Source organism: Ambystoma mexicanum, chromosome 10, assembly GCF_040938575.1.
Source record: "Ambystoma mexicanum isolate Mex_15411 chromosome 10, UKY_AmexF1_1, whole genome shotgun sequence".
Classification (NCBI taxonomy): domain Eukaryota; kingdom Metazoa; phylum Chordata; class Amphibia; order Caudata; family Ambystomatidae; genus Ambystoma; species Ambystoma mexicanum.
Window position 1 is genome coordinate 1,362,306,975 of NC_090932.1, and position 23,130 is coordinate 1,362,330,104.

Here is a 23,130-nt window from a genome sequence, read left to right on the forward strand (position 1 = left end):
TGCGTACAGTACGGTCAGGCATAGTGTCCTCAGGACACCCCCATTTTGTTTAATTACAAACATCCCCGGACACCGCGTGTGTTCGAAGAACAGTTTCACCTTGCCTACGAACAGTACGGACAGGTATGGTGTCCTTAGGACACCCCCATTTTGGCTAATTGCAGACATCCCGGACACCTGTGCTGTCCGCAGACACCCCAAATGCCTTTTGAAAAAAAATAAGGCACAAAGGACTGAATTAAAACACACATGACTTTTTTTTTATTATATATAGATGTACAATTTATGAAAGAGAAGGGGAAGCAGAAACTGACACAAACACAGGGGAATTGGGGGTTTCAAGAGGATGGATAGGAGGAGATGAAGGGATGGAAGTCTCATCAAAACGTTTTTCTTGGTATGGAGGGTTTGGGGATAATTGAATGAGATATGGAGAAGGGGACAGGTACATGTGGGACAATGGTATTACTTTTTTTCTTTTATGTGGTCCTCCACAAAATTTGCCACGAGCATGGCAATTTTTTCTTCAACGCGCTGGAGAGTTTTTTTCCAATGTATCTTTTGGTGTACTATTTTCAAAGTGTGTATGGTCTGTTAAAAAAATATATATATTTGTTAAGTGCACATAAAGTAATGGTTATTAATGTGGTTATATTGAGAAGGGTCTACCATTAGTATCACTATCTTCAGACATTTCCTCACGTGTGAAATTCTCCTCAAGCCATTCTAAAGTACTGGACATTTTTGTGGAAAAAAATATATATTACTAAATTGTGTTCTTATTGTTTTGTAGACCTGCTGTTGCTCCAAGTTGTGCAGTTTTTGTGAGGTGATTATGATGGAAGCATATCTTTCTTGTTTTGGTATATTCCATTTTAGTACATATGGTATTTAAATGGATGGTTGATGTGTTAGACATATAGGTTCCACTTCTTATTTATTATTACATATAATGTGTTTGAGTGCTGCTTTTTGAACTTGTGCAATGTTCATATGGCATGATATAACAATTTAAGATACCCCCTGGGTAGTGTTGCTGTTGTCCGCGTCTGACCGCGTTCTATGTTACATGCATATAAAGTAAGGGAATCCTAGTAAACATCTATCAAATTCACACTATGTATAAGTGTATTCAGTAAAAAAACTTTGATAAAGGGAGGCTATGGTTAAGTTGTACTACTAAAAACCTATGAAATTCAGTAAAAAAACTTTGTTAAAGAGACGTTATGGTTAAGTTGCGCTACTAAAAACCTATGAAACTCAGTAAAAAATCTTTGTTAAAGGGACGTTATGGTTCCAAGTAAAATCGAAAAACCCCTGCAATTCGCCAGTTATGGTAAGCTAAGCAACCATAACTTGTGCCACCACCGTGCACTGCTAAGACTAAAGCCCAGGACATCAAAGATGACATCACAAATGTCATTGATGACATCACTGATGACATCAGATGTCTGTCTCTCTCTTTTTTCCTGTACTGATATATCTAAGCCAGTAACAGTCAGGAACTAAAAATTCAAAAAGTACTATATTTGTAGATTTATACTTCAAATATGTTTCTGCAGTAATTCACTTAGGGTCCACTCACAGTGACAATTCCCAGAAAGCAGCAGACCTCAGTCACATACTTCAGAGCTTGAGCCATTTTCAGCATCTTTTTTGGGGCCTTTGGAGGGACCATAAACTTTAAAATATACCAAAACAAGTCAATGCATCTTATCATATTTCACCTGTGCCCTTGCTTAGTGTTTGATCTTATGTTTTCAGCTGTGAGAGGACGCTAGGCAGGCATTCCTTTTGTATCTGTGTCAGATGCTGCATGAATCAACATGTAATCACTGACATTAGATACATGTGGTGGATCCACCAGAACCCTCCTACAAGGTGTTGGGACAATTCTGCCACTTATACTATGCAGACAATTGAAAATGTTTACCTGTATAGGCCCTTGTGAGATGGTAATGTCGTGAAGAACATGGAGTCCACGCAAATAGGTATTTGCCGGTATCAGATAAGCATGCGCAGGACGATTTGTGTAGAATTTACCTGGATCTACTCAAGTCCAAAATTACAAGTTTTACCTCAGGTTTGAAATATGAGGTTCTACGGAATGTATACAGTCAAGTAGAAACTCAAGGCAGTTGATGCTTGCCATTAGAAGAGGCAGTAGAGGCTCAGGCTTGTTAGGTCAGGAATATGTAAGATTGTTAGGTTAGAGTAGAACTAAATCGATAATATGATCTAGGTAGGGTTAGGGAGTTAGGATGGAAATATGTGGCGAAGTTTGGTGGTGCCTAATTTGTGGTGAGTGTGGTGTGGGAATTGTCAATGAAGGGGAAGGACAAACGGCATGCTTTTTGCAGATGTTGGAGAAGGCAAATGACAGAGAATGTCATGTTCATTTACTAGGTGGCGGAGAATACTTAAAACTCCATGTGCATTTTGTAGGCATTTTGTAAGCAGAGAAGACCAAAATTCTAAGAACCCCACATGGATTCTGTAGTCAGAGGAGAAGACCAAAGCTTTGTGAAATCCACATGTATTTTCTAGGTGTAGTAGGGTCAATGCCCTGGGAACACATGCATTCTGCTGTTTTTGGAGAAGGCCAAATGTTAAATTAGCAGCTGTTTGTGTTGTTGTAGCCAAGTCAGTAGTGGTTCTCTAGACCCGTGGCTACACCAGTCAATCATTAACCAGATATACACTCCTCTGCTAAGAACAGAGGTATCCATCTGAAAGGTCTCTGGTGCATCAGGAAGAAATGCAATTCTACATGTGGCACATTTGCATATGCATTGGATGCAAGTGGGTGGAGTTTAAAAGGGTGAAGATATGACTTCAGCTCAGCAGTAAATGGACAATCCATGGATGAGAAGGAAGAGGTGATTCCAGAAATGTCCCCACCTCTGATTCCTTCCAAACATGATAATGAACATTACAGATATTATGCTCTATCCTATGAGTCTTGATCGAGACGGAGACACCTCTACTTGGGCAATGCTACAGACAGATAGGTAAACCAAGAGGGAACAGCCATTTAATATGCAAACACACTTTACACAGGAAGCAACCATCAGACACCCCCATGTGCCAGTTTTACATTTTTTCAAACTCTGTTAAAAAAAAAACATATACTATTAGTAATTCAACTTGAAAAACAGTCACTTCTACTGAGTTAACAGTACCCAAAAAGTGTCCATTGCAAAGAGTACAGATTAAGAAGAAGGAGAATTTAGGTACCTTCTCAGCTACCTTCAAAATGAGGAGTGTGAAGGTATATTATGTGGCAAAGCAGCAAGCAAATGTTTCAATCTGCCATATATTCAAAAAGGTGTCTGGCAAGGGAAGTCACGTACCAATGTGGGCACCTCTTCCCTGTAGTTCTACGTAGGACAGCATCAGCCATATGCATGGCATAAGGAAAGGGGGAAATGGAAGCCTATCACTACCCTTCAACTGAAGGCAATGGGCACATTTGCAGCACCATCCTACTCCATTACAAAATAGAACCTTGCTTATTTAAAGATTTTCACAAGCACTGTACAAACACTATATTCGGTAGGAGGAAATACCAGGACCATCTTTTGGAGGACCACCAAACAGAGACGTGAAGTGACAAAGATTTGTATACAGCCACCTCTAGTCACATAAATGGTGCAGAACTTTCAAAGGTGATAATGACTCTCACTTTGGTTGCACAAGAAGACCTATTGTTTTTGTTTCATCCTCAAGTTATTTGACTCTAACAAGAAGTGTAGCCACTCTGCAAATCCCGGTATCATACTCACATACTGGAGGGGAGAACCTCAATGTTTTTGTCTCTATAAACCAGTGGATCCTCTCTCTGAGTCATAGTATCATGCTCACAAATTGGAGGTCCTCTCTCAGTTTATTTGGCTTTAGCAACCTGCAGTGCCATACTGCACCCTCAATATAGTGTTACTTTCTTGACTTCTTGAATCTGGTTAACGCCAATATTGGATTCAATGGTGGCATGCCTCGATTTATTTACTTCTACCAACCAGTGATACGACTCTTGGAGTCGCAGTACACTGCTCAAAAACTCGAGGTTCCACCTCATTTATTTGGCTCTGCCAGTCAGTGCCCCATCTACTGCCTCTGTTGCTGCCCTCTTGAATAGTCGTCTAGAAGATAGTAGGGTGGTGCAGGAAACTTTTCTGATTGATGGCATCCACCATTAGCTCTTCATCCAGCCACATGGAGTCACACAGTGTGTACCTGCATTCCTTGTCATTCTGTCTCATCTTTTCTGCAGAAATAGCACCACATTATGAACTCTAGCACCACCAACAGGAGGCAACACTGCTAGTGGTGATGAAGTGTTCCTTCTAGTCAATTGTGCTTCTGATTTCCATGATCATATAATTGTGCCGCAGCCGAAAGTACTTGTGTGTCGGCATTCTCACTAGGGTTACCCCTGAATATTTGAATATCCTGAATACCGGTCTTCTGGAAGAGGTTGCATAATCCACAGCCTGCCTCCCAGGGACAGTTAAACTCTCTAGCAACATGAGGTTGTCTGACACTCATGAGAAGATAGGGAGTGATGTCATGGGTAGGAAAATCATCTGACCTGACTTCACTTACTTAAGGAAAGCCTTAGCCTGTATTGAACCCTCCATACATGGAGGTAGTGGTGCAGTGCCCCATGTCTCCACCTCCTTCATCATATTCTGGAGGACCATCTCTGGCTCTTCTGCCTGGTGCTCATCGGTCTCCTGCATCATTAATAGCTCTTGCCTTCTACTCTGCCCTTTGGGCCCCCTACCTCTCCTGTGCCCCTCGAGCACCTCCTCATCCCCTCATCTGTAAAATCAAGGTATTTCTGCACCTTAAGCATGTACTCATAGAGCGACTTTGCAGAAACCACACCATGCTCTGAATTTGTTGCTATAGTCCCCTCCTCAATCACTTTCTCCCCCAGCACAACCAGTGTTTCCTCGAATTCAACCTCAAACTCCTTCTGCCCTCCCACTTAGCCTATGAAACAGAGGTTGAGTTGCCAATCCCCTAATCTACACCGCCAGGCACTCCCTCCAAATAAATAAAAAATATGTTGCCTTACTCTCAATGTGCAAAACACAAATGTGCTTATTATACTAAAGGTGCCAATGTGTAAAAGACACAGCGACAAAGATAAACAAAGGAAAGTGTATTTAAAATACACAACCAGAAGGGAAGTTGACTGAGCACTACAAACACAGCCTTTTTGGGATTAAATACAAACCTTTCTCTAGAAACACAGGAAAGAAAAGTTGTTACCAGTAGTGTGCTGGCCTACATGGAACTCTGGAGATTTCCTGGTAGACCTATATACCATGGGCCTCTTTTGAGTGGGATGAAGTTAGGAATTTGTTACAAAGCTTCCAGTATATGTTAATACTAGCTGGTGTACCCAGCGTTGCCCGTGTCCTGATCAAGTCATGTCTCATGTGCCCTGGAGGATGTTACTCTTGCCCTCGTGTCAGCAAGCCTTGCTTCAGTTTGTTCTAGCATCTCATTTGCCCTGCAGAAAGTTGCTCTTGTCCTCTGGTTGGCAAGTTGTGCTGCTGTTTGTTGTTGTGTTTCAGAAGCTCTTGATATTGATTTTCGGTTTGCATCAGATGGCGCTTTTCCAAGTGATGTTTGTTTTTTGTGTGACATGTTTCGGTCACTCAATGGCTTCAGCACATTTGAGAAAGTGTCCAAGAAAGATTGATTGATTGTGATCTCTTCTTGTGAATGAACTTAAGTAAACTATAACCTTGCCATTTCCCGTGAGTGGTGTATTAAAAATATTTTTTTTTATTCCATTTAAAAATGCTTTAATAAACACTTTCGAACTGTACACAGTAGTAATCAATTTCAAAGGTATAACCAACACATCAAACATTTTGCTTCAGACACTTTTCCAAATTTTGCCTCCTTCTGGTACCTACTGTAGTGAATTGGGATGAGCATCAGTAAATTATGGTGTCTACGGAGTATTTTTTTTGCATCCAAACATAGACCCACATAAATGAGGAATCAATGCAAAATGTGTTAGCAGTGCGTTCAACGATGTGGATTTGTGTAGCCGGACTAACATACATACACACACACACACACACATATCCAAACGTTTTTTACATGTAAGATTTTTGCATCCAACTATAGGTTACGATCTTGCCCCAGACAAAAGAGGAATCCATGCAAAATTTTGCAGACGTGGGTTCAACAGCGTGGATTTGTATAGCCGGACAAACATACAGACAGGCTTGACAGGCGTTGAGCAATGCAATTGGTTCTTGTTTTGCCTTCGGTAGTTGAAATATCTCATATTCAGCATCAACCAGCAGGTGGAAATATGTCAGCGATGTAAGAGTTGTTAGTTGGGGGTGTCACCTTTAGTATGTTATCTACATCAATGCCTACCATGGGTATAAGTGTCGATCTCTTCCCTGCATCATTATCTTTACATAACTTAAAAATGTACATCAAGCCATCCCAACCAGGGGGCCCACCTGGGATTGTTTTAAGGGTGGCTGAAACATCAAATTCCTCTGTGGTGTGCGCATGCTGATTTGACCTCCTTATTGCAACCAGCTGTCTTCACCAAGCAGACATAGAGGAATCTGGCAGGACCTCATTTCTATCATCATTCATGATGGCCTCATTCACTGTGTACCTGGTACGGTGTAAGGTATACAGGAGGGGTAGGGGCCACATGGACACCCAGTGGTGCCAGGCCATTAGCACAAATGAACACACTCACTTATGGACTTGTTGCAGGAATCAATCCAGTGAGAAGTGCACAGTTGCTGTTGGTGGGAGAGCTTACCAATTGTCTTTCCCTGTGGCTGCATGAGCACTCTTGCTAAGGAGTCTACGGCCATCCCCTTTTTAGGAAATGCACAATGCAAATGGTAAGCCTCGCAAGCAACTTCTGCTGAGGGTAGCAGACGTTCCACGGGGATCCTGAGATCATGAGCAACGTGTACTTTTGGTGTGGGGACGATCCTCAAACGTGTCTGGTGAGTTGCATTGCACCTCTATTTCTCTCTCAACGGGCAGTGTCCGTGATGCTGGGTTTTGGTTTCTATTGCTCCTCGCCATTTTGTAGGAGTTGCTTGAAACAGCATGTCTCCTGTTTAGGGGGATTAAGCAGCAGCCTAGCAAATATTGTACACAGACACCTGTGAGGTTCCCCATCTGACATCGCATCTGTCTGGAGTTTGTCTCTTTATTTTCAGTGTGTGGTGATGAATAGTACATCATTAGACATGCGCGTAACATCAGAACGTAAAATAACATTTACCAACAATGAGGCCTGCAGAGAGACGTGGCATAGACACATTGTCCATAGCATGGCCCCAGGGTGACCAATCCAGTTTATAAGGGTTTTATCACTGAACCTGAACTAAGTGTGAAGGGACACTTGGCTGATAGGCTCTCTGTGATTTGACATGATCACCGGCATCACCCCGGGCGCCACGGCTAAAGTGGTGGGACACGGTCACAGGCTCTGCGGGTGTAGTCACTGTGTACACAGCATGACCTGAAGAAGAATGCCGATCACAATGCCTGCAGGAGAAGTCACTCCCATTGGGGCCTGCCTTCAGTCAATTCCCCAGGCACATGGGCACTAGGACATGACTGCAGGCCAGCCCCTCTGCTCCCTACTTGGACATGGTCTCAATGCCCGGGCATACCATGCTGTGCGGCAAATGCCTGCAGGGCACGTTTTACATCTGAAACCGTTCTTCAGGCGGAGAAAAAAAGAAGAAAAAAAGACTCGAATGGCACTACAATGTAGGCAATGCTGTGACATGTGGGGCAGCTGCGGTGACGTTTTGAATGACATATTTCAAGTTGATTGTATAGTGTTACCTAGTAGTCGCAATACCCCTTTGTGTCCTTAATACACTTACACACATTCACTTTCTAAATGAAGCTTGAACGCGTGTTGGATTTTATAGAAATAAGAGAAGCGGCCATTTGAAACTGGGCTGCAGGCCAAAGATATCTGAAGTGTGCTAAATTCCTTCAAGTATGCCAGAAGCTTTTAATGGAATGTGTTATATATTTAGACGATTAAACAGCCTATTCGGTGTGCCTCACGAGCTTGCCACTTGTCTTCACCATTTGCCTTTCCCGAAGATTAAGCAATTATTATGTGTGCATTTCGCACATCAACATCATTGCATTTGTAGATGCCTGCATTTGCATATATCGTTCTGTGCTGCTCTTTCTACCAGTGTTGTACACAGCGGTGCGTGTTTGAAACCTTTGCGATGGAGTAATTATTGAAAATGGGAGAATGGTGGATGTTTTTTGGCAACACCAACAAAAAGGTGAACTTTCTAAACACAACTGGCCTTAGATATATTGGAAAGGAACAGTTATGTAATTATCTTCTAAATGTATATGCATGATTAAAAAATCCAGCTTGCTTCTAGTTTGCTTGAAATGTCATTTGCAAGATTGACAGAAAGATTAAGATTAAGACAAGGAGGGATTACATAACCGAGTATTTCTACAGACTGCACACATGCACAAATAGCCATTAAAACTATGCGTCTAGGCCAACGTATGGATCTGCTTCATAGTTTAAGTGTTTTGGTTTGGTTTTACCCCTCTACGGCCGGCTAAAGCTCTCCCTTTGGCGGCAGAGAAAGCCTGATTTGCATATGGCTGCCCCACGTGATTATGAAGAAAGCAAGCTAAAAATCGACACAATGGAAAGCTGCTCCGAGGAATTTCCAGTTGTCATGATTGATTCCATGTGATCCGCCAATTGGTGTTTACAAAAGGCAATAGCTGACGTTTTCACATGAACTGAGAATTAAATATTGGCCAAAGAGCACGCATAATAAACCCCTTTAATTTCTCGAATAGGGTGTCAGTTCCCATCCTTAAGGACTTGCAATTATATGATCAACACATCCTGAACTAGATCAGATATTCAGCAGAACGCTTGTACTAATCCGAACATTCAATCAGAGAAATATCAACTCTCTTCATTAAACGCAGTCAGTAAAAACAAATTGATGTCAAACAATCAACAATGTAGAGTGAATTATAACCAGTTTATCATTAAATGTCACGAACAGCCATTTAATCAATTCAATCTAAATTGATCCAGTATTCTAAATATATGCAGAGAACTTCCAATATTGAGGAACATAAATACTGCGGATATTGAAAGGGTTGAATTTTTGAAAGACTGTGATTTAACTAAATCCTGTTTCTTTATTCGCTCATCAGTGATAGCAAACATCATCTGGGTTGAAAGGTTTTCGTTACGAGAAATTGGTTTCAACTTAACTGACGATCATAGTCATTTAGATGCAGAGGGAACACAGGGAGCCCTAAAAAGAGTTTACAGATCTTTGGAGTAGACCGCCAGTATTCCGAAATACCAAATTTTAAAAGGTTCTATTGTTGTACAACATGGGCTGTGTAATGAGTGATATGATGCATAACAATCCTCAAAATTTGAAACAATCCATCTCATATCTTGGAATATGCAAGGTTTTAAACACTTCATTAACACAGAAGTAAATGATTTAAACAACTATGACATCATAATACTACAAGGGACTTGGCTTGTAGATACACCTATATGGGATGGATATGAAGTAATTACAACTCTGCCCTGATCCAGGAGAAGGGCCGCCCCATGGCAGGTCTGCTGATAGCCATCAAAAAATCAAAAAATGGCAGTGCTACTACATATATTTTATCAACTTCGTATATGCAGGTGGTAAAGTTGGTGAAGGATGAGCATGCCATGATTGCAATAAACATCTGCTGGGTATGATCACAACTCTCGCCTGATATTTCTTTTACACAGATTGAAACAATTCTTGATAATATAGTGTTAGAAGGGAACATACATTTTTGTTATGATTGCAGGGGACCTGAATCTTCACTTACCAGTAAATTTAACTGATAAGTATAAAACAGAAGAAATGAGGTGGTATACACTGATGGAAGAAAGACACTATATCATGTTTAATGGTGCAATTGAGGGTGATATCCCTGTTTGTTACACTTGGCATAGAGGTCCATTGAAGGCTATTATAGATTATATTTTTACCAATCATGACTCATTAACTTAATCGAGTCTTTGTACATACATCCTAATAATCTGAGTGATCACTGTCAATTGCGTCTAACCTGGAAATGGAAGTTATTGTCCAACATAAAGAGCAAGGGTAAATACAGCGGACAGGTAGTCGCAAATAGTGGCCGCAACCGGGTAAGATGGTCGGTTGAATCATTGAGTGATTTTGATAAGTTGCTAAAAGATCAACAGGGAAGGTGTTATGTTGCCACCATACTAAAATATGTACAGGTCAAATCTGTAATTCAAAAAGTTAGCTATAAACATTCACATACCTTTGATCATGTTCTGAAGGACAACAAATATGAGGTAAGATGGCATATTCGATAGTTGAGGCATCTGTCATTTCCAGAAAGATATAGTGAAATAAAGCATTTAAAATCAGCTTATAAGAACTGGTTATGGGGAAAAAGAGCTTTAACCTATCAACAAGATAGTAAGAACATGTTGAACAAAATGGTCTCCAAATCATCTGCTGAAATATGGGGTTTATTAAATGAGGCTACTTTTAAATCACAAGCCTCAGTCCAAATAGACCCCATTTCAGAGAACATTGGGACCAAGTACTATCAGGATAGCTTTGGAACCGCAATTCCTGACTATCAAATTGTCTCAAATAGTGATAAATGGAATCACATTGTGCAATTTGATCAAGAAGATCTATATTATTCATTCTCTAAATTGAGTGGGTCACGAGCGTTAGGCCCTGACGGCCTAGATAACACCATGTTAAAAAAAATCCCTGAAATCTGGGCCTCAATTCTTTCTAAAATATTTAATCATGTTATTAAAACAGGATTGATACCTACATCATGGAGAAGCTCAGTGATAATACCACTTTCCAAGAAGGGCAATAGATTAGATCCTATCTCATATAGACCTATTGCCCTACTCAATCGCTCGGGTAAAATCTTTCCCCGATTAGTCTTAAGAGACTTTAATCAGTGGTTGACAAAGGAAAACCTAAGGGACTCCTACCAAACTGGCAATCTTTGGCTGTTTTAGGCACTAGCATTAATGTATTGACCTTAAATGCGATAATAGCTATACATCATCAAATAAAACAAACGCTATATGTAGCATTTGTCGATTTCCAAATGGCTTTCGACTCTGTAACAAGAGAGCTACTCTTTAAGAAGTTAATGGACCATAATTGTCCATGGAATGTACTAATGTGGTTAATCGAATTTCATAAGAACACTACGATCCAAGTGAGATTAAGTAGTGATGGCCTGTTTTTGGTTCCAATATCGACGCCAAAAGGGCTGAAGCAAGGATGTATGCTTGCTTCAGCCCTCTTTAATTAATTCATATTTGATATGGGTCTGGGGTTTTGAACATTTTGAGACAGATTCGCCAAAGTTGGAAGGGCACGTGGTGAAATAGCTGTTGTATGCAAATGACATGCTGTTAATTCCTAAGACCCCTATGGGTCTAAGAAAATTTCAATAAATATTAAAAAAAACACAGATCATCCAATTTGGCAATCTAAAACAGCAGAAGACTGCACATTTCTGGCAATTAGAAAAGAAAAAGTCACAGATAGTATTGCACTACATATACCTAGGGGTAAATGTGAATAACCATCCAAAGGATCTACCATATAAAGTAACCATGCAAATGAAATGCAATGCCCTTTTATCACCTATTATAATAAATGCCAGATATTGTACATTTTCCATAATCAGCTTTTGGTATTTTACAAACAGAAAGTATCGCCAATCTTATCATATGGATCGGAAACATAGCAAGGAAAAATTAGTATCTTTTTGGAACCTAATGGAAGGTAAATCTGATGGTTTATTTCTTTGCCTAGTTTGTATATTTTGAAACAAATATACCCTTTTGAATTTATAGTCCATTTTGTCACAATGGAATTTGTGCTGTTTTTTGATTTCGAGTTCATTAGTATACATTGGGAGAAAATTGGCTAAAATTTGGTAGTTCTTAATTGTGGCTTCCGGAACATTGAGTTCCTCAATTTGTTTTTTAGTTGTCTCTATTTCTTTCAATGTTGCTTGGTGGACTTTTTTCCCTTGGTTGATGACTCTATACATCATTTCATTGGACGTGTTTACTAATAGTGTCTCAGATTCTTTTAGTTTTCTATTTCATCTTCTTCAAAAGAAGGGAATATGCATATTCTTTTGTGCCCTAAATAAAATGTGTTGTCTAAATGAAGCATGGGACTGTGTTGGTTGGATGTCATAGTAAAAAGAGGAAAGGCCCTTTGAAACAGGGTTGCAGGCCAAATATATCTGAAATGTGCTAAATTCTGTCAATTATGGAGCTATATATGGAATGTTTTGATGTTTTAGACGATTAAACAGCCTATTCAGTGTGCCTCACAAACTTCCGAATTACTTAATTCTGTTCCATATGTAAATGAATGATTAAAATGTTGCATATGTTGTTAGTTTGCTTGGAATGACGTTTGCACGATTCACTGCACCATGGTACAGAGCCGAGAAAGACAGTGAATGATTCAAAAGATTTGCATTTATAAACACTGCAAACATTCAAATCTAGCCATTGGAAATATGTGGGAAGGCCAAGGAAGTGATTAGCCTTATCCTTTAAGTGGCTTGTTTTGTTTTTCGCCCACCATACCAGGCTGTACAGCACCCCTTTGGCGCCTGTCCCACTTCGTAAACAAGCTCAAAACCGACAGAATTGAAGCCTGCCCCCAAGAATTCCCAGGGGATATGATTTTTACAAAGCTATACACGTTTTGTTATTAACACATGACAACATTAGATTTAATCACATACACTGTGAAGTAAACATGTGCAAATAGCACGCATAACACCCCTTTAACGTCTCCAATAGGGTTTACATCTACATTCTTCTAAACTATTAATCATATGATAAACACAACCTGGACTAGATGATATATTGTCCCTATACTTACGCTGCTACAGCCATATCAGGCCAGTTAACACTTGAATACATGAGATAATATTGGCTGTCGCCACTGAAGGATGAATCAGGGTGTTGCAATCACATGGTCTAGGTGGTTTTAAGCTCTTAATTGTATGTGCCACAATGATAAGTGTGACTGTCCAGCTCTCTTTGAGTTCGCTGAAAGACCTGTCAACCCCCGTGTTGGCAGGTCATATAGCAATTGCCCCACAAGTTGGGCCTTTAGCAGTCATTATTTCCCTAGCATTTTCAACATACAAGGGCCGTATTAAAGAAAGATTGAATGTAAGTCAATTGTGCCTGGTATAATTAGGACAACAATGTTTTTGTGCAAACATCCTGTTCTTCAATGCGTTTTTTGCAGCAAGATGAAGGTTGCCCCAATGCCATTGCAAATGTGCGCTAGGACAAACATGTGTCTGGTGCAAAAATGCTCTGAAAGGATTGTTTTTTATTTTTATGTTTTTGCACAAGGACTGTGTTTACCGTAGGGCTAATATTATTCCAAATGGTTCATTTAATTATACCATTTGCCGTTTATATGCAAGAATATTTCGGATCTGCATGGATTTGTGCTTAAACTCACAATGACATGAATGTTACTCACATCGTCACATCGATGGCCTTTCGATGATTTATCAGGCTCCTTAAGTATTTGGAACCTGCCTACATTTCTTAGGGACACTTTGGACATAGGAGTAGTGCTGTTTCTTACATGGTCCACACCTTCTGTAACTCTAGTGTCAAAATGAAAGGCAATGGAACATAATTCATTCTAGTTTAATGTAATGGAAGTGGCCTTGTATAGCACTCTTCTGCCACTTTTGACAGCCTTGCTGCTTTTGGCTCTGTCAGGGAAAAGGGGATTGGGGTTCATTAATAGACAGTAGGAAAATCATATGCAAAACCTGTTGTGTTGATGGGAGCAGGTCGAAAGTACCTTGTCTCAGATTGCCAAACTACTTTTTTGTGGGTTTGGCAGAGAAACATGGGAGTATGTCATTCATAGGGAAATGCCAAAGATCTGATATATTACTGTGCTTTGGGATGGGAAGCCCCTGGTGTGGGAGAGTGTGACGGGGCTAAAGAGGAAAGCTTAGTCATGGCTCAATTAGTGTTAATGTGCTTGTGGCTAGGTCTGTGGTGGGGGCTGTGTAGGTTTGTAAGTTTAGTGTAAGGTTGTAGGAGATCTTAGAGGTGAGTCGGTTAGTCGCTGTAAGGCGCAAGAAGGTCTAACAAGGCAAAACAACCTGCAACCCTACATTCCTAACCCATGCCATTTGCAGACATGTTCCATTTCTCTAACTCCCGATGCCACCTGTGTGTCTCTATCTGTTTCAAATACATACATTGTACCACATGAGGAACAGGCATCTGGGAGTTGGCAGATGAGATAAAAGGGTGATGTGTGGTAAGGGATATGGGAGGCAAGTACTTAAGGTTCAGTGAAAGAGCAGTTTGAAATGTGAGGGCCGACGCCACCATTTCACCTTCCTTAGTGTGTTGGTAGCAGGCTGAGGGATGCCTTTAACTTCGCTCTAGCATACTCAGGTACTCTGCTCCTGCGGAAGGGCAAAGTGTTTGACAGACTTTAATGAGGTATTTTCTTTTTTATTGGTTAAACAAAACAACCTAAAACAATAATACAAAAATAAAACATTAACACGCGTTAATATATAACAGTGAACAAAAGCAGAGAAAACAATAAATAGGAGGAATAGATAGTGAAGAGCTAAAAGTGTAAAACAACTAAACTATATAGAATCAATTACAGAGGCATTGGGTGGGGAAGGGGCCAGGATATCCTGTTATTTTGCTTAGATGTCTACCATTCTCCCTTCCACAAGCCCCAAACGTTTCTCATGCACTCCCAACATGAAATGCCATAACTCATTAGCTTTGGATCCGGCACCAGGCCTTTCGGTATCTGATTAATGTTGCAACCCACCTGAGGAATCTTCACGATGAAACAAGGAGGAGAAAAGCTGGAAGGTTTTTTGTGGACTCCTCAAAAATGTGCATCATCTTGGCCTAAGAAAAGGGGGCTGGTGTGTGTGCTGGTGGCAGTATGGTGAAGAGCAGTGTGCTGGCACTGACAAACATTAGCGTTAGCCTGCATTTTATGCTTACTATTATTACACCCAATGAAGTTTAACTCCTTGCACTCTGCACCATCTGATAAAGAAGTCTATGGGACTTTGAAAGCTAACACATTCTTCCATTTTGGTATCGCATTTCCATTTAGTCCAACATAAGGTATCAAAAGCAGGGACTTCATTTGGGGGTCACCAGGGGTTGCAACTGCGACCCCTGAGCTCTCCCTTGCTACCCCTGTCGTCTCCTTTGCTAGCCTTTTTATTGAAGCTTCTTGGCTGTGGCCAGTGCCATTTGGCCCTTTGTTTCCGGAGACGCTGGCTTTCTTGTTCAGGCCTCTTTAAAAGACCAGGGGGATCCACAAGTGTAACACTTTGCACCAGACCTGCAGATGAACTGGCCTGCTGTTAAATCTCAGTTACCAGTTTAGTGATATCCACAACAGAGTGTAATTTGCTTTCTGATTTTGAGAACATTTAGACATGTAATTGCTAATTTCACTAGCCAGTAAGATAGATATAGCTGGTAAGATAGCTCAGTGGGTTGAGCGGTTGCTGCTGCGATTTGTGCGTGCTCTGCAGATTGCAGGTTCGAATCCCGGCAAGGCCAACTCAGCCTTTCATCCTCCTGAGTTTGATAAATGAGTACCAACCCAGGTTGGGTGATATTGTTTGAATGTTTGTTCTATATAAAACGCGTACGCGTAAGTGCTATATAATAACACATACTTATCATTTGCCCTTGGACTTCTGCTTGCATTCACAGTAATTTGGTAATATGGGCCTATACACACTATTAATGATCCATATGGTGATCCTTTCTTGTATTAAATGTATGTCACATTACAGTGATATTGTAACCATATTTTTCATAGTGTACCTAGGAACACTGCTATTTGTTGCCACTTCCTGTTTTGTCAAGGGGTGAAAGGTCATGTTCCATCGCTTCCTGTGATGTCACTTCAGGGTGGGGTCAAATGGCCTCACTTCCTGTGATGTCATCAGAGGTCAAGGGTCAGATGATGTCATGTCCGCTACCCCCAGCATTATGGTGGTATGGCGTTCCTGATCAAAAGCTGCATTTTGTTGTATTTTAAAACTAGACTGACATAGCCCCTAAGCTTTCTTTGGATTATGAAAGTAAAAGGTTTATATGGTAAAATGATAAAAACCAAAGCTGAGTCAGTATGTGAGCAAGCTACCCACATGCACATGAGGGCGAGTGAGATTAACACAACGAGATCATAAACCACATAGACCCTATGAAATACGAGCCCAGGGCTACAAAAGTGTATTAAAATATCACAAACATACAGCTCAGCTTTCCTTACTGTTAATGCACTCTTTTCAGATGATCACACACGGCTCCAGACCCTTTCTTTGTTCTTCTAAGATTCTCAGAGCCCAAGCATGCACTTCCTTGGAGGCATGGAATTCAATTAAGGGAGACCAGTTTCCAGATTTGCTGTGGTAATCATAGCTGGCAGCAGATTCACTTCCCAGAGGGAAGCAGAACCTGTGAACCCGTTTGCAGCATACACCTTTTTTGCTTTCCAATTTACCAGTCCTTCTTTCCCCAGGGATCTCTCTGCATTAGTCTGGCCTCTCACATGTTCCTTTCACAGCCTAAAAACTGCAAACGTTCATAGCTCTGTTTGCTGTGCGTCAACACCTTCCCAGAGATGTGTAGAATTGCATCATTACTGCCTCTGGGACCAGGGTCACTTTAGAGGAGCAGCAGTAGTTCCATGTGGAAAAGAAATACTTGAAACAATATATTCAGCAGTGATTATCCTCAGTGAGTAACCCGTGACTCAACGTTCCTCCATTTCCAGTCACTTTTCACAGAGCTCTACGGGCCTGATTTACAGCGCTTTCTTTCAATGGGATTTTCCCATTGAAAATATTGTGTAAATCATGCCCTGTATATTTATTTGTGCTCTTTTGTAAACAGTTATGCTATTATTGTTGTAGGCACTTTGTGGCACTCTGGTCACATGGGTGAGTGAGTAGTCTGTACTCGCGTCAGTGAGTTGTTCCGGTTTGGCAGGTTTCAGACAATTCAATCAATCAATCAATCAAAACAAAAACTATAGTCGGCACAACAAGCCATCAAAGTTTGTAGAAATAACAAATACAATTTGATATCATACAGAAAGAAGAAGGCAACATCATAATTCGTCTCATTGTCATATTCCAAATAAAAGTCATAAAACAGCAACCATACATTTTTAGTAAATACAAATAAGTCAAAATACAAAATAGATAAAATTCTGACTACATGAAGTTCAAAAAATGTCAAGTGAGGAGCCTGTACATGCAGCCCCACTAGCAGTCATTGCCCACAGGGGAAAAACCCAATAGCCAGTTTCCATCTAATCAACTTTTGGTTTCATTGCTGGCCAATTTGATTTTTTTTTGTCTGCAGAGCAAAGCTTGATGAACATAATGGCCAATATAGCTCACTGTGTTTGGGTTTGTACTCCCTGTACAAAATTCTAAAGCATCAGCAGTTGTGCGGATCCCTGCGCCCCTCAGCAAAGATTGAAAATGTCAGACTCTCAGTGGTCTCAATTTATTACAAATAAACATAAACATAATTACTGTCTGGGATTCATTAAAAAGTCTAGCACTGCCCACAACCTGTTCATGCTTGTCACTTCTATTGAATATGCCTGGAAGTGTAGAGAAACACCAGTCTATGGAATCTTCATAGATTTCACTGCGGAATTCCACTCTGTGTATGCAATAGATTATGGAAGAAATTGTCACAATGGAACATTCTGAGTGGCCTGCTTAAAATGCTAATGTTATTATATTCCAATACATCAGTGAAGATCAGACTGGAAGCTGAAGGCAAATTATCGAATTCGATACCCACACAATGCAGCGCCGAACAAGGGTGCATTGTCGCTGCAACATTATTTAACCTGTTTCTTGCTATTCTTGGTTTGGCCTTGATGAATTTGCACCTGTGCCCTCTCAAAATGGGTTGCCATCTAACCCGCTGGTTAGCCTATGCGGACGACCTGATTCTGGTCGACCACACCCCTAAAGGGTTGCAAAGCTTAATTTTTGTCTGAGGAGAATATGCCAAAACCAACGGTCTGACTATGAACATCGAAAAGACTGTGAAATTCTCTCCTTGTTATGCTAAAAATCGTACTGTTACCTGCACGCTGAATGAGCACCCCCTAGCCAATGTTGTCACGTATAACTGCTTAGGCATCCACGTTCAAAGTGACCTGAGGTGGGATACACACTGGCAAGCAACAATGGTCAAATGTAATAGAGCCGGTGGCACTATTGGTCAATTTATAGGCCAACAATGTGGGATCTCCATTGGACAATCCTCATACTATATCAAACTAAAATTTGCTCAATCGTGTTCTATGGTATTGAGATCTGGGCGCACAAATATCATGCAGAATTTAAGCGATAGGAATCATCTGTATTGCGAAAACTGTTTTTCTTACCATAGTCTCTCCCCATTGAATATTTGTATTTAGAATGTGAGCTTACCAATCTCTTAGCTGACTCTATTCTGAAGATGGTAATGTTTTGTGACAATCTATTTACACTGAAGAATAATACTATGATGACTGAAGAAAACCACTATGGTAAGATTTTAAGTAGCTCCTTCATAACATATGAAGACTCTCACAGGTTGAGAGGCATTTCTTTCTTCGAGGCATTTTGGAAAATTGATAATTGTAAGTAAATGGGGACCCTTGGCCTGTTGATCTCAAAGCATTCCAAATGGATTGAGTGATGTCATGGTACAACAACAAATGGAGTAGTGTATACGATCAAGTCTCGTTTAAAATTTTAACTCCAAGCACATAGCAAAGAACAACACCTATTAAATCTGTATTCTGGGAGAAATGCCACTGCATTTTGTGATTACCTCTCTGAACGAACATCTAAACCTACGTATTTAACTGCATACCCAAATAGTGCTAATGCTAGGCAATACATGAAATTAAAGTTTAACATAATCAGTATCTGGCACTTCAATCCACAGGATTACACTGAAAGGTGACTGGCTCATTTCCGAGCACTACCTCAGTGTAATCCCATGGACGCACAAACGTCGTTTGCGTGCCGGGTACACTCTTTTTCAAGGCAACCTTGGAAAGGGAGAAGGGACCACACCTTCCAAGGTAGCCTTTTTTATTTTTATTTTTGTCCCATTCATTAGTACGGAGCAACAGGGCGCCATTTTGGGCAAAGTATTAATGAAGCAGTATGCACGCTCTAGTGTTCCTAGAACCAGCACGTACTGCAACAAAACCTTTTCAAACAGCAAAGACATGCTGCTTGAGAAGGTTTCATAAGCCATTAGTGTTCCGGGGCTGCAAACTTGGGAAAACTAGTATCCCGAGCCTGCAGATCCCGGGAATACTAATGGCAATAACTGCCTCACCGGCGGGCCATTACTGCCTTAAGGTAATGCCCCGGGGCCACCATTAAGGCCCTTGCTACGTTCGGGCCTGTAAAATGAGGCTCCGGGGGCATTACCATAGGTGGTAATGGTCTGCCGACTTGGCGGTTATTGCCACAGTAATGCCTTAATTACCCAAGGAGCATGATATGCTATTCCACGAAACTCCAGATTTTGTCGACTATGTGGCACCAATGACCTCAACTCTATTGAACATCTGTTAACAAACTGTGAGAGTCTTCATATGTTATGAAGGAGCTACTTAAAATCTTACCATAGTGGTTTTAATTGTGATCACAGCTTTTTATTATGTCCTTCTTTTATTAATGGTTGTGATCATTATTTGATTTTTTATCTAGTAAAATTTTATAGGAATTGGGTTGAGATAGTATCCTGTTGAAGCAACTCTCTCTGATCATCCCCTTAAACCAGTGAATGACGTGGAGATACATATTCGTTTTTAGAGGTTTATTTTTAGTAACAGCTTTTGATCATGTCCTGTTTTATATTGTTTATAATGTCAGCTCACATAATGCATGCTTAAGTAGTGCTGTGAGAACCAAGTTCCTTTGGAAGTTTTTATTGTGATGACTTTTATATTGTTTATTAGACCTCCTGGATGTATAATATTTGTTGTGATTGTCCTTTTGCTTTTTAATGTTGTATATACAAAGCCATTTGGCTGTATGTATATTAAATACAATTAAATTAAATTACTGTCTCCTCACCTAGACTGGGCGACCCACCCTGTCCCCACAATTGTGTGAAAGTGGCTATCAAAGCGATCTAGCATAAAATGGTGTTAGGCAATTGCGATAGCTTTCCATGCCAAACTCGCAGCCAAGATAGTCCTAGCTTCAGCTTATTAACCTCTTCAATAATTGTTGTCCTGATAAAAACAGTAGCTGTTCTTCCCACAGACTCAATTAATGCAAAATGAGCAGTTTAAAAGCTGCTTCAGGAATTTATTTTCTTCCCTGTTTAAACTTTTTTGTGTTGGCATAACCCCACAGTTCTGCTCCATAAAGGGAAGACAGAATGGCTTGTTTACGAAAACGTTCAGTGGCTAGAAGAGGAGCCCCTCCCCCATGCCTGTTGAAAGAAGATCTTGTGGCTCCATCATAGATTCCCAAAATGGTGCAGGTCTTTTCAACCAGTGCTGAATTTAGTTCCGAAATAATCATAAAATGAAACTTGTTCCACAATACGCCAAGCCACTATAATGTTCAATTTGTAGCTTTTTGCATACTGAGGTTTGAAGATCATGACCTTCGTCTTGTCAACATAAAAACTGAAGACAAGGTCTTCACATTTCTTCAAAAAGTCAGCCAGTGAGGGTCTTAGTCCCTGAGGGGTTGTGGACAAAAGTATTGCTACTATTTCAGACACTTGCAGATGGCAGCAGCCCAAATACAACACGTTAACAGGTACATGTTCACTCCTGTTAGGGATTTCATAAGGATTCTTTGAGTGTGTTATAAAGCGGGATGATTCTCCATGGACGAAGATTTGCAAGAGGAGAGTTTGCTCACCCTAAACCTGTGAGCATGGCTATGCAGTCTTGGAATGCTGACCTTAGGTCTCATATCGGAGAGAAAGCACATGTAGACTTTCCCACTCATGTTTTATTTGTGAGATCCACATGAGTCCAATCTAAGGAACTGATGATGGATGTCAAGCAGGTGATTCCTATATCTCGGAGCCTGCATCCATCGAACAGCCCAGGAAGGTCCCTTCCAGATCACCTGACTTTTTTCGGAATTATTTTGGGGTCAGTTGGCCTTAGTGAGAGCTGCAGGGCGATTTGCCCCATGAACTATGCTGGCTATTGACTGACTTCCCAGCCTACTATGGACCTCATTACGAGTTTGGAGGTAGCCGTGCCCTTAATAAGCCTCTGAACTGGGGAGAAATCTGCAGCAAATTTGCCGATTTTCGGCGCTATTACCACCAGCAGGAAATCTGCCGGTGGTAATAATGCAAATTTTCCCTATTGGGCCCAATGGGGAATGAGGAATTTCCGAATCGGCCCAATGGATAATGGGCACTAACCGTCCCGCCAAACCTGTGATCCGGCGCTAATAGCGCCGGGGGGTTTGGCGCTAGGGCTAATAGTGCTGGCAGTAATAGCGCCGGCGTTACCGCCCAACTCGTGATGAGGAGCTATTTCTTCAAGGCTGCATTATTTGGAATGAGTGTCACACAAGAATGGAATATAGGGCTGAACTCAGTTCAGATGGGTTTTCAGCGTATAAATACGTGCGTCTACAGGTCTATGTATCCAATGGTATCTGAGGCGTTCGGGACTTGTGCTTGCAACCTATTTCAGCATGCATGTAGAATTTGTGAAAAGGGAGGTCAGCCTGCTGTCGGCAGGATGCAGCTATTTTTTGACATGCATCTTTGAGGATTTTCTGTTAGTTTGCAGTTCTATTTTACATATTTGAAAGACCAGTTAAAACACAGTGTACACACTTAGGGGCCGATTCATGGAACAAACGTGCGCCGAAAATCCATGCGCAAGCAGGCGCAAGGTAGCGCAAGCACGAGAAACGCAGCGCACGCGCACGTGTGCGATTCAAGGAAGACGCTGCGCATGTTTCCCGCTGTCCGTGCGCCCAATCCAGCCATGGCGCACGCAGGCATACATGGCGTGCGTTAGGCGCACAGCAAAAGCGCACATAGCGCGGCGCACACAACCAAAGTGGGTGGAACAGTGGGCGTAACATGCGGAATGGGGAATAACGCGTGAAAAAGAAGGCGTAACTGGGGAAGTACTGCAGGGAACTACACAGAACGCCCACACGCACGTGAACAACCCGTATTCATGGATCCGAATACGGGAAACCCGCGCACGGCAAAAGACGCACACAGGCGTTAAAGCGTCCGCCACACGAAGGCAGGCGGAAGCGTCCCCGTGCACAGTATAAAAGTGCGCGCAAACAACAAACACGTATATACAGCTACAATGAATGCCCCATTTGTCGCAGCACTGATCGTGGGACACCGCAGGAGGAGGAGAATAGCCAGGGCGCGCATTTTCGCACCACGGACAAGCCTTTTTGGGATGCCTGACGACCAGGTCTATGGCAGGTATAGGTTTCCACCCCACATCATCCTAGACCTGGTCAGGGAGTGGGAAGATGACCTTACATCCCCCACCCTTTGCTCCCAAGCATTGAGCCCCTTGGAGAAGCTGCTCAATGTCCTGCATTTTTTGGCCACTGGGTCATTTCAGCAGACCACTGCCATAGTGGGGGGGGGTCTCACAGGCCACGCAGTCACGCTGCCTACGCCAGGTACTGGCAATCATGACAGCACACCCCTCAGTCCGCAGGCACATATACATGCCCAGAACACCCGCAGAAAGGCAGGCCGTTGTCCTGGATTTTTTCAGGGTGGCACACTTCCCCAAAGTGCTCGGTGCCATAGATTGCACCCATGTGGCCCTACGTCCACCTAGGGCCACTGAGCACATCTACCGAAACCGCAAGCACTGGCATTCCATCAATGTACAGGTGGTATGCGATGCAAAGGGAATCATCACCTCTGTCTATGCAAACTAC